Source organism: Varanus komodoensis, unplaced genomic scaffold (genome assembly GCF_004798865.1).
Source record: "Varanus komodoensis strain SLA01 unplaced genomic scaffold, ASM479886v1 scaffold11, whole genome shotgun sequence".
NCBI classification, from domain to species: domain Eukaryota; kingdom Metazoa; phylum Chordata; class Lepidosauria; order Squamata; family Varanidae; genus Varanus; species Varanus komodoensis.
In genome coordinates this window covers 7,222,057-7,235,075 of record NW_025335317.1, presented here as the reverse complement: position 1 = coordinate 7,235,075, position 13,019 = coordinate 7,222,057, and positions in this window count along the sequence as shown.

Here is a 13,019-nt window from a genome sequence, read left to right as displayed (position 1 = left end):
ACAGTAGCGGTTATTCCCTCTTTCCTGCAGATCCCTGCATGCCTCCAAAATCTGTACTGGAGGATTTCACAAACCCCCAGGGGAGATCTGAGGGGTAAGGGGTGTGAGGCAAAGCAGGGGGAGCCCCATTTAATGATTGAAAGCCCATTCATCCCTATGTAGATGGCTGAAATATGCACGCGATCTGAGATATTTCCTAGAAGTGAACCCCATTAAATCCAATGGAACTTACTCTCATGTAAGAGTGCTGACTGCTCTGTTCTGTTTTATTTCCCTTCCCAGTGCTTCGTACCTCTAAAAGTAATTTATGAAATACCTAGAGATCTCTTCCCTGGGATGACCTAGGAAAGGTGTCCTATTTCACAGTTTAATAGAATTCATTTAAGGTACTGGCTGAGTTACTGTTAGTGTTCCTTCCACTCCTAATATCTTGTGGGAGCGAATCCCCACTTATCACCGGCTTGCATCTTGACTTTTATGGGTTGACTTTCTACAGGAGCTGATAGAACGATGTGCCGGGCTGTGTGCTTTTCTTTTTTAATTAGATTAAAATTTATGTTTTATTGTTTGGCAATGCTATGTCCCAGTTATGTAAGGGAGAGAAAGGGGGAAAATCAATGTGGTAATTATTTATGCCTGCCCATATGGCTGCAAATCACTATTCCTGTTGGTTAAGGAAGTGTTGTCTATTCCAATAACAATCTTTTCAGTTGGCCCTTCCCAAAGATCCTGGCAAAGCTTATACATCCATGACTTGGAGGTATAATTCAAGAACTCCCAATGCTTGCCTCAGAAAGGGTCCTGCTTTAGACCTCCCACCTCTGCCAAATTTAGATCACAAACAGAGCCAGAAGTGGGGAGAGCATCCAAGCCACTGCCCAATGCCCAGACTCCCTTCCCTCTGCTCCTCTAAACCTGGCCATTTAACCCTCCTCGCACTTGGACATACTTTTCTGGCATGACCTGTGTAGCTCTGGTGGCAGAAGCTGGAGAAGGGAATGTGTGGAGACACCTCTTCCCGGGCATCTCTTGTGCTGAATTGCAGGAAGCTAAGATGCACTGAGAATTATCCAGCTTCCACTCTTCCTGCATGCTCTACTTGCAGTGACCACATGAATTCAGTTTCACAGGAAGGAAAAGAGCATTTGGGGTCTCAGAACAAAAGAGCTGAAAGGGACTTAATGAGCAAGAGATGGCCTGATGCTTTATGGGGGTGGACCATGCTGTATTTGTCAGCTTGCCCAGAAACGGCAATCTGTTCTGATGGCTAGAGAAATCACGTGGCTTATTTCAGAGCAGGTCTGGTTTCCGGGCTCTGCCTCCTCTGATCACTACCAAGGTCAAGCGAAGAATGTGAGGCTTGGGCTTTCATGGTCTGCCACTCCCACCTGAAACCTGCACTCCTTCTGCACACATGTCCCCAAATCATGGTTCAAAACAGAGGGCAGTATCCAGTGCTCCCCCTGTACCTCCACAGGCTGGGTTGTGCCAGAGGTACACAGCAGGTGGTTTCCAGCAAAGTGGTAGGAGTGGTCTAGATAAACTTTGCTTCTGTATCCTCCCGTTCTCTGTTTTTTTTTTTTTTTTTCGCGTTTTCTCTGAGCCTGTCTTGAGAAGCCAGGCCTAGATTGGGGTAGGACTAAAGTTAGCCTAGTCCCACATCTCCCCTCCCCTCCCCTCCCCTCCCCTCCCCTCCCACTGGAATGGCCCATTTTGACCCTTACAGTGTTATCCAAGGCCACTTTTCCCACCTCGGAAAGCAGGTGTGACAGTCCCTTCTGCAGCACCTGCAACAGGTAAGGACAGGAAGAGGGCTTGTACCTTGAAGTTCCCCCTGCAAAGTCTTAGCAGTGCCTCTGGCTTCAGGAGGAGGCATAATAAAATGGAAACCTACGGTTTCTTGGATGCTCTCCCGAGAACACATGACAACACCCTACTTCTGACATCTGCAAATGTATGAATTGCAAAAAGAAGGCATTGAAAAGGCAGTCTTTTGCGTTTAAATAAAATAAAGTAAGAATGCAACACGAGTCCTGCTGTGACCAGTGGGTTCACTTCTGGATAAGTGTGAGCGGCATTTCATCTCAAATCTTGTTGCCATCTCGGGAGAGACCAGCTCACAACTGCTTCCTCAGATACATGCAGCCACGACCTTTCCCGGATGCCTGCTTGCAGGGAAAACTGTCGTGGGCTGGCTCCAGGCCTAGCCAGACACACTGAAATGAATGACACTTAAATCAGCCATGACAACTAACTTAATTCTCATTGGTTTCAATAGATCTATTTTATGTGACCATGTCTGTACCCAGCCCTGCATGTGAAGCAGGAGATCGCTCATAGAAACAGGATTCCATCAATTCTGTGGGCAACATTCCTAGAAGGAACAAAAAACCTTGTGGACATTAAGATCTGCTTTACTGAGAAAAATAATAGGTCACTTTGACATGGGGAACCAGGGACAGAAAACCCCTTCAGACTCCGTAAAACATTTCATTCTGTCTAAATAGAAAAGGTGTAAAAAGAAGGGGGGAAGGGAAGGAAAATGGCAGTGCAGAAAGAGAGAAAAGCATCAGTAAACTGACAGATTTCACTGGTGAAACATTACATTAAATTTGATGGTTACCCACAGATGTTCTGCTGTCACCTTAAAATATGTACACTGCTGCTTTCAAACGACATCAGAACAGGAGCAGACAGATTCTGGCAAATTAAGCCCTCCTAGTACTCCCAAGCACCTGAAAATTTGGGATGATATTATATCTAAGGAGCTTGCTGCCATGTCCGATCTTTGCAAACTTCGCCTGATATCGGCCATTTTTATTTGGAATTGTTTGCAGTACTATACCCAATGCTTCACTTACAACTGGCTGCCATATGTCCTTCCTGCCATCTGTCTGTGCATAGTTAGACCACAGAATAAAAGCAAAATGGGTTCTCTGCATGTTGTACTATGACATGTATGCCATTTGCTCTAATGAGAAAGGATCGTGACATTATTGATATAGCATTCGTTAATATGAAAAATGTTGCAAGAACATGATTTTCAAGACTATTGAATCAGATGGAGGAAAGGGTGATTTTTTCCAGCTTTTTTTACTTTGCAAAAGTAATAATAATGAAAGATCTAACTCTGTAAACCCTGCTTTTGGAAAGAATATGTCATCTCTATGTGCCTTTTGTTAAATGTATGGCTGCACTGAATACACTCTTTGTTTGATCTTTAAAGCTGAAAAGGGGGCATTTGAGTTTAGGAGGTTGTGGCATGTTTTCCCCCAAAATATCTCCCGGTTTAATTGTGAGGAAAATGCCTTTTTACCATCCTTTTGCTGCCATCATTTCTCCACGTTCTGCTGTGTTTTTGGCACACCCCCTGCCCACCTTGTAATTGTTGCCTCGCTCCATCCTCAGTCAGCCACATGGGTGACAGCATCCCTTTGTGTATCAAAGACTGCATGACACAATGTCAAAAAGCTGTCTAGCCAATCGGATTTGGCTGTGGTGGGGCAACAGTGCAGGGAAAACAAGCCAATTGAGAGTGAGGACAACACTTCCCAAACAAGTAAACCCTTTAAAAGCCATCACTGGGGAATCACCAAACAGATTGGGGTGCAGGATGGTTCTGCCCAAAATGTTCATTAAAAGCAATAAACGCAGCTAACTTCTCCTTCGCAGAGGGACACGACTCACACAGGGATTAGAGTAGCAATTAATTTGGTAGCGTGAAGCCTTCAAGCAAACTTGCAGAGTTTATCGGCACCCGAGCTGAATGCCAGAGACAGCCACTTCAGGACGGGATCTGGTCACCACGTTTCCCTGAAAAAGGCTACCCCATAGGAGGGTTGGTGGCTAGGCAGATAACCCTGCCCCTTGGCCAATCACCCCACACCCACACCTGGCTTCAATCAGCAAGGACTGATTTGGGAAGCCTATCTCTAGTGGTGGAAAATGATGCTGCAGCTTCAAAGACAACAAAGAGTGCTTCTTAAAAGCAAAACAAGACCTCATGGCAGAACCATAAGCAACCCTTAGTGTGCCAACCACATTATGGCTGAGACCCTGGAAAACAAAGCAAAATTTGGAGTTGGCTGACTCAGAACCCACCCGCTTCAACTTCAGTCTGGATCTTGTCTTGAAAATCCAGATCTTCATTTCTCCTACCAAGTATCTTTGGAAATCAAATGGATATAACTGTTTTTCTGATCATCAGGATTAGATGGACTTTGCAAAAAAAGAATTGGGTACATCTGCTACTTCTCAGGCAAACAGGTGCTGGGGTGGATGAGTTGCCCTACATTCAATCAATCAATCAATCAATCATTAAGGGAACTTCCAATCAGCTTGCTATTTCTTGGCATAACTGGGCAAAGTTTAAAGAGATAGATGGTCCTTCTGAGGAATAAATCCTGACAAGTTTCAGATGAGTAAGCAAAAGGAACTAAGTGTGAAAAAGTGCTGTTTACATCTTGGGGCTTCCCACATTAAGGATGCACTCACCCCCCCTTTGATTTTCTGGGCAACTCTTATAAAAGGAACATACAGCAGAGGTGAGACAATCATTTAGGAATCTGGAAAATTGTAGGATAGTTCCTGGGTTGTTTCATGGGAAAGGAGTGTACAGGTATGTGAAGAAGAAGTAATAATTTAGTTTCCCTTCTTTCCCCCAAGAACTTTCCTGCAATTTGTATAAAATGGCATGTGCCACTGACATGTCCCTAGACAAGAAATGGGCAACATTTCACAGGGATTGGCTAGGAAATTATGAAGAATGAAAACAATTTAAGACTTCTGTGTTTTCTACACAGATGGCTCCAAAGTCACAGAAAGTACAGCAGGACAGAGGGGGATGCTTGAAGCATACAGTGAGAGAGGCAAAAGGAAAACAACAGCCAGCATTTTTCAAGCCAAGACGCAAAGCTACAATAACCTTGGTCAGACAGACTCCAAGAAGCCTGTTTTAGATCCCTACTCAAGGGAGAAAGAACTAGCAACCTGGAATGCAGCAATACAGCCTCTCTCTCTCTCTCTCTCTCTCTCTCTCTCTCTCTCTCTCTCTCTCTCTCTCTCTGTATAATTTTTTATTATTTTTTTGCATTCCTTCAACAGGTAGAACCCTGGTGAGGAGTTGAGTCTCAGTAAGTTCAATCTTCTGAAGTTCATGTGTGGTTGTTTCCCTTGAGAGTTGCATTACTACATCTCCTAAATATTATTTTATTTTCAAATACTTATGGATATATGCTGAATTATTTATTCCAAATATTATTTCCAAATACTTTTGGATGTATCATATGCGCTGTTGGTAAGTCATTTATTTTAATGAATGTGTTTTAATGTGGGTTTATTCATTTGATAAAATTCACTTTAAAATACTTAATTAAAAAGAATGTTCACTGTTATTAGAAGCTAGAGCTGCCAATTACAAAAATATGACCACTCCTCTCTCTCCGCTCTTTCCCCCCTTGCTGATTTCCTTGCATGGTGAGGTTGAGGGGAGTAATTTATCCCCAGCCTCACCATTTTGTAGAGACCCAAAAGCTCTGCTTGGGGAAGCTTCAGATTCACTCCCTTTCAGAAGAGCGTTCCACTCCGATTGAGACGTATTCTGAATTTCTCTGAATCATCCTGAATCGGTTCAAGATTTCGCCAAATCTGGCATGCCCTTAATTAAAACCATAGACTGTCACAAAAGTGATGGAGGATATTTATTAAACATAGTATTGTAATTAAAAAGTGAGAGGCTCCAGTAGCAGGGGAAAATCTCCCAGAATCAAAAGAGGGTTTTTTTCATCACATGAACAAACTTCTGAATGTTGGCAATTCTGTTCTCCCACTGCACCTTGGCAAAATATTTCATTGAAGGGTGTAGTCCCCAGACCCTGCCCAGCTGGATAGAACTTTTAGACATAATGGGGACTGCAAGGGAGAGAAAGGGAAGAGGTCGTCTTCTACTCACACAATGTTGGCTTAGTCTTTCGTCAAATGTTCCATGTTGAAGCCACATAGCTGGGGATGGGGGAGCTTAAAAGAGCAGGCTGGGGACTGCTCAGCCTATTCTAGAGTAACTCACAGCTGCCTACCTACTAGCTATACATGTCAAAACATATTTTGGCCCTCAGCAACAGACCTGAGGATAAACACCATGGTTTCTAGCAGCTGGGATGCAGAACATTCCTCTGCTTCTTGTACTCTGTATTAATTTGGTTGGACAAATTGACATTCCCTGGTTTCAGCCAACGAAACTCAGATACCACATTATACTGTTGCAGGGAAAAGAGCAAAATGACTTGCAATGTCTTAAAACATTTATGAATGAAAGCTTTTGGTCAAATCCAAGAATTTCAGCTGAACCCAAGAATTTGGGCTAGTTGCATCTGTTCCAAGCTGCCTTAAGCATACAATTTAGCTAAGACTCTTGAATTTTTTGTGAAACATTCAAGAGGTTGCTTTGGCCTTTAAGCAGAAGGACAAAGGGGCAGGAGGTGTCCTGCTGAGCTAATCCATATGATGCTAACAGATAATGGCATACAACCCAAGTAGTGGATGGCAAGGCAGAAAGAACCTTTTAATGCTTATCAGAGTTGACAACAGTTATTGTTTCTAAAGGCAAAAGCTCTGATTTTAACAGCTGCCGAACAGGCTGAAATTCAACAGTTTCTGCTTTCCCTCACCAATATGGTGATAGGAAACACTTCTTTTCCTGCAATCTAGCTGTTAAAGGCACTGAGCCAATATCAGAAGAAACTTCAATACAAATAATCATATTCTTTTCAGACCAAAATGAGGCAGGGGAACTGCAGTGTACTTGAGTGACATTGATTTTCCCATCAAAATGGGAAGTGTGATGGGAAATCGAACAGAACTTTGGCAAGTAGGTCTTTCTCCAAAAGCTGGAGAGAAGAACCGATTCTTGTTGCTCAGACAGGTGACCTGATCAGCACTGGACTGCAATAATGCTGGTCCCTCGCCAGCATTCTGCAGCACAAGTTTCAATCTCAGTTAGGGACAGTCAGCTCTTGTATTCTTGGATGTGCAGGTGGGATAATATTCTCCAGTCATGTCTGGACCAAAGTGATTTTTCCCAGCAACTTCCTTATGGGTGATCAGGATTTACAGCAGGGCTGCACGCCCTGTGGACCAAGGGCCACGTGTGGCCACGATGCCTTCCATGGATGTGCATGCAAGGATATATAGGTGCATGTGCATGCAAATATGTGTGGCCCACAAGCCCTGACTCAACATCAAAGGCAGTCCGCAGTACTGAAAAGCTTGTGCACCTCGACTCCACCGTGCAGTGAAAATGAATTGGAAGCCAGGATCTTCACAACCACAGAGCAGAAGGAGTTGGGCATTGCTGGAGCTTTCCAGCAAAGTTTGAAGAGAGATGTGACATTGCATTTTGCTGCTTTCTTCCAGTGCTGCTTTCTTCCAACCTGGGTACTCTTTTTTAATTACAGTACATATGAGAAATTGGTGTGTATGTATGTATGCATGTATGTATTTATAGCTTCTGTCTCAGAGCGGTGATAACATACATAAGATACAGCATCAAGAATAGTTTATAAAATCAATCTTAAAAACAATACTAACATTTAAAATGCTGTGGACATAAAAAGGTTTTGGCCTGGCACCAAAATGAAGAAGAAGAAAAAAAGAAGCATTGGTGCCAGGGGCTCCGCTCTGGGGAGCTGATTCCATACCCAGGGTGCCACCACAGAGAAGGCCCTTCTCTGGGTAGCCACTCTTCAGATCTCCTTCAAAGAGGGCTTGCACAGAACGACCTCCACTCCAGATCTTAGAGCTGGGCAGGTGTGTACGGAAGGAGGCACTCCTTCAAATATCCTGGTCCTAAGCCATTTATGGCTGTATAGATCATCCCCAGCACCTTAAATTGGGCCTGGACTTCCACTGGAAGCCAGTGCAGATGCTATAGGACTGGCATGTATATCTGTATGTATTCATGACTACATGTACACACTCGTACATATGTATGACAAACCAAAACTATTCTGCCAAACCATCCTGATGGCTGATATCAGAGGAACTACCTGGTAAACATGATTTGACATGCATGCATTGTTGCACCAGTTATCAATTTCATTAATGAGCATATATGTTGGCCTTCCTTCCTTCACTGTTATAAAGAGTGCCTGTTTAATCCTCATGACACCTGCTGTATTTTTTCCTCCCAGTTTTCAATCATGGGAGTTGCACTTTGTCTCCAGTATGATATATGAAGAATTCTAACTGCAGAACTCATGCAGCCATTTTTCCAATATTTAATGTGCCAAATCAATAAAAGAAATATTAGAGGATAAAGATGCATTTCTGATTCAGTAATCCCATTTCACTGATTCTTAATATTATACCTCAGGATGTAGACAAGGCTGCCATACACTGGGAAAGAGGGGAACTAGAAGGTAGGGGAGCTGGTGAATTTGTTCTGCTCTGCCACCCTGATCTATCCCTTGGTATCCACTTCCAGCAGGAATTGCAGATTTTGGAATACTGCAAATGAGTTAAACCTATTTGCTCTTGTGTTGTAATAAAAATGCCAATTCCCAATTCATTTCTTCAAAAAGTGTGTGCACGTGTGTTTTAATCTTGCTGCAGAAGCTCAACTGCGACCCTACATGAAAAAAGAATTTCAGGGCACAACCCTCTGCAAGTTTAGAAGGGAAAAAGGGCCCCAAATGGCCAGCTTGTTGTCCAGACAGTGGAAGTTGTCAGAAACTAGAACTGCAGCTCATTCCCATGCTCAGGGCTTCAGCTTCGTACCTCTCTCACACCCCTTTCCATGGATGTACACTTTGTCTTAATTAACTGGACTCACTGTGGGAGCAGCAGGACCAAGGCCTCATGACATCTGAGCCGAGCCCTGCACACGGTCTCATTCTAAATTACCCTGCACAAAGGACAACCGTCTACAGCAGGGGTGGCTGGACTTGCTCAACAGAAGAGCCATGTATGGTAAAGGTCAGATATTTGACAGCCATACATGGGTGCCTGTGAGCAGTGCTCATCGGTGGCGAAGGGCAAGAGGGTATCCATGAGTGGTGAGCCACGAGCTGCAAAATCAATCCAAAGAGCCCTGTGGCTCCCAAGCCTTGGTCTGCCCACCCTTGTTCTGTGTAGTGCTGGGGCAGAAGCCTCTGGACCAAGCTCCCATTTAGCACACATTGCATAAAATCAGATGTTTCCTCAGTTCCCCAGGTGAGCTACAAAACTCATCTGTGCTGGGTAGGTATGTTCAGCCTTCTGAAAAAAACCAAAGTCTGCTACACTGGGATAATACTTCTGAGAAGGCCAGGCAGATTTCAAATGTTCAGGCATATTTGTCTTATTTTTGTATGTCTAAAGTGGACCTCCCATGTTGCTTACATAAATGCTGACTTAAAGCTATAACAGTCAATAAAAATTTGCCTGTATGTCAGTCAGTATAATAATAGATGTCAGCTGTTCCTGTTGCAACATATTTTTTTCCTGAATATGAACTCCTTTTGCTGCCATCAAACAAACCTGATATCCCTATTGTTGCATGTAAGGCCAACCAACATGGAAGTAAAAGAAAGATGCTGTTTAAAACTGTACTGATTCTTAGAAAAACTATACAGATACAAAAAGATGCCTGATCCCATCAGCCCATCATCTTTGGCAGCTTCTAAAACTATATATTCTTTATTGGTGTAAATATCACCTCCTCCTCATCATCATTATCATATTGTAATTCAGCAAGAGGTGTGAGGTTGGGGGTTGGCTGTCCATGATTAAGTTCCCTAAAATCGCCAAGAAGGCAAGGCCAGTGAAAAAGTCCTTTGACGATAGTTGAGATGGTCAAATTCTAGGATAGTAGTGGCCAACTTGTAGTCTTGTAGCTGTTTTCACCTACAACTCCCACAAGCCTTAGCCAGCATAATTAATTGTAACGAATCATGGGAGCTGTCAACCAAAGCATCTGCAGGGCTACTAGTTGCTCACCCCCATTCCAGGGCAGGTGTGGGCAAGCTCTAATCCTCCCATAATCCTTTGCTCTTAAGAACTGGTGGGAATTGTAGGCCAAGATGTTGGAAGCATCAAAAGTTGTCCACCCCTGTTCTAGACAAAAGTAATGTAGGCTAAGGACCCAAAATGAAGGAAAGGTGGAAGAAACAAGAGCTTAGGAAATCCAAAGCCCAGAAAGCAGCAGGCTGAGAAAAGGAGCCAAGGTAACATTGATACTTGGCAGAGGGTGTTTTCCCAGAAGAATGAAGGTGGAGAGGGCAGAAGTTAATGGAGAAGTCTGAGAGGGAATGAAAACAGGAAGACAGAGAGGTGGTCAAGAGTCAGGACACGGACTGATCAGACATTGCAGTTCTTGGCTTAATTAGAAATAACAAACCAGTTCTTTCACTGCAAGCATTTTATGGATAAATAATTAAATCAGAAAAAGAAAAAAAGGGGGTGGAGGACATCTGGACTAGAACATTTTCCCTTCACAGAGTTGCCTGCCCTGTGAGCAGGCAGAGAAGTGAGATATCATAATTGCCACCTCTTTAATAGTCTACTGTTTTAATATATTGTAATTCTTATGGACCTTCCCTTCTGGAAGCCTTATCTGCAAAGAAGCAGGATAAAATGCCTAAAAACAAAAATATTTCATCATCATCTTCTGCATCCATAAAACATTCTCCCTCTGGCAATATTCAAAGTCAGTGCTGAAACAAAGTTCAGAAAGGGGCAAATTCTGCAGAGACAAAACCATGAACAATTGTTTGTTCAGAACCTCAGACCACCAGTACTAAAGGTGACATTGTCCCACTGCTTTAAGTTCCCAGATGGTAACCAGGGGTAGAAAGAGCATCATATTAAAACTTGCTGGTTGTCTATCAGCAAGTTTTGAACCAATAAACGATGTTCCAAGTGACCTACTGTAAAAGGACAGTCGGAAATGTACAGTGTTAGAGATTCTTGCCCTTGAGGATGCCTGTAAATTACAACACATTGCACATTATACACCACAATAGATTCTCATTTTTGAGCACCATTATAAGGCTTTGCCTATTTGTTTTTCCTTGCTTGCTTTTGTTGTTGTTGCTTTGAACCAACACGACCTCTTATTCCTTATTATTTATGACCCACAGTGTTTCAGTCAAGCCTTTCTTTACCATGTATCTATTAAAGGTAGAGAATCTTGTGTGAGTTAGGAGTTTGCAAACCATCAGCATCTCTTTTTCTAAGTTGAAATATGTGTTCCAGCTAAAGTTTTTGGCCTTCCCAAACACTCAGAGCAACCTCCACCATTTTACCATTTACCTTTAAAAAAATTAAGGCATTATGTTCAAATTTACCTAAAATTAGAGTTGTTATTGCATTTCAGCTCAGGCAAAAGGTGGGCAGTGTGTAAATGATTCTGCTACGGAGAACTATTTGTATTAGTTTTGAAAAATGTCATGGGGCTGTCTCAACATGTCACAGGCCCGACCCATGAACGTGGACACAGTCTGGACCTGGTTTTCTCAATGGGTAAGGAAGAGGGTGGTCTGGGGGTGAGGAATTTATGTCTGACACCCCGTCATGGTCAGATCACTTCCTCGTGAGGTTTGTGCTCGAGAGCAGCCTCTCCCTCTGTAAGGGTGTGGACCCGATTGTGTGGGTCCACCCCCAGAGCCAGATGGATCCGGACGGATTCCTGAAGGCCCTGGGGGAGTTTCCGGCTGACAAGACTGGTGCTCCTGTTGAGGCACTGGTTGAACTATGGAATGGGGAGATGACTAGGGCTGTTGACACGATCGCTCCTAAGCTTCCTTTCCCGCCAGGCAGAGCCCACTCTTCCCCTTGGTATACATCTGAATTGCAGGCAATGAAGCAGGCCAGGAGGCGGTAGTCTGACCGGTCCTGAAGAAAGCGTCACTGGATTCAGAGATGACCACTAATTATAGACCAGTGGTCAACATCCCGTTTCTGGGCAAGGTGTTGGAGTGGGTGGTGGTGGGACAACTCCAAGCACTCTTGGATGAAACTGATTATCTGGACCCATTTCGGTCCGGCTTCAGACGGGGGTACAGTACTGAATCTGCCTTGGTCACCCTGTACGATGACCTGTGCAGGGAGAAGGACAGGGAGAGTGCATCCCTGTTGGTCCTCCTGGACCTTTCAGCGGCTTTCAATACTATCGACCATGGTATCCTTCTGGATAGGCTAGCGGGATTGGGGGTCAGAGGCACTGCTTTGCAGTGGTTCCACTCCTATCTCAATGTCTGATTCCAGAAGGTGGTGCTGGGGGACTATGGCTCTGCGCCATGGCAGCTATGCCATGGAGTACCGCAGGCATCCATTTTGTCCCCTTTGCTGTTTAACGTCTACATGAAACCGCAGGGAGAGGTCATCAGGAGGTGTGGGCTGCGGAATCATCAGTACGCTGATGATACCCAACTCTACCTCTGGTTCTCTACCAATCCAGGTGAGGCAGTGGCTCTGCTGAACTGGTGCCTGGCTGAGGTAATGGGCTGGATGAGGGCCAATAAACTGAAGCTCAATCCAGACAAGATGGAGGTCCTGTTGGTTGGCGGATTGGGCTTCAGAGAAGGTGAATTGAACCTAGTCCTAAATGGGGTTGCACTCCCTCTTAGGGACGAGGTCCGCAGCTTGGGAGTGCTCCTCTACCCAGAGCTTACACTGGAAGCTCAGGTGACAGTGGTGGCGAGGAGCACTTTCTTTCAGCTTCAGCTGTGCCCCTACATGGAGAATGACTGCCTGGCAATAGTGACACATGCACTGGTGACTTCCCAACTTGATTTCTGTAACGCGCTGTACGTGGGGCTCCCCTTAAAGATGGTCTGGATTCTTCAATTGGTTCAAAATAGAGCTGCCAGGCTGCTGACGGGGACTGGGTGTTATGTTCACATGACTCCAGCTCTCCGTCAGCTTCACTGGCTTCCCATTGAAGTCCGGGCCCAATTCAAGGTGTTGGTTATGACCTATAAAGCCCTTAATGGCTTGGGTCCTGGTTACCTGAAGGAGCGCTTATGTCCATATATGCCCACCCA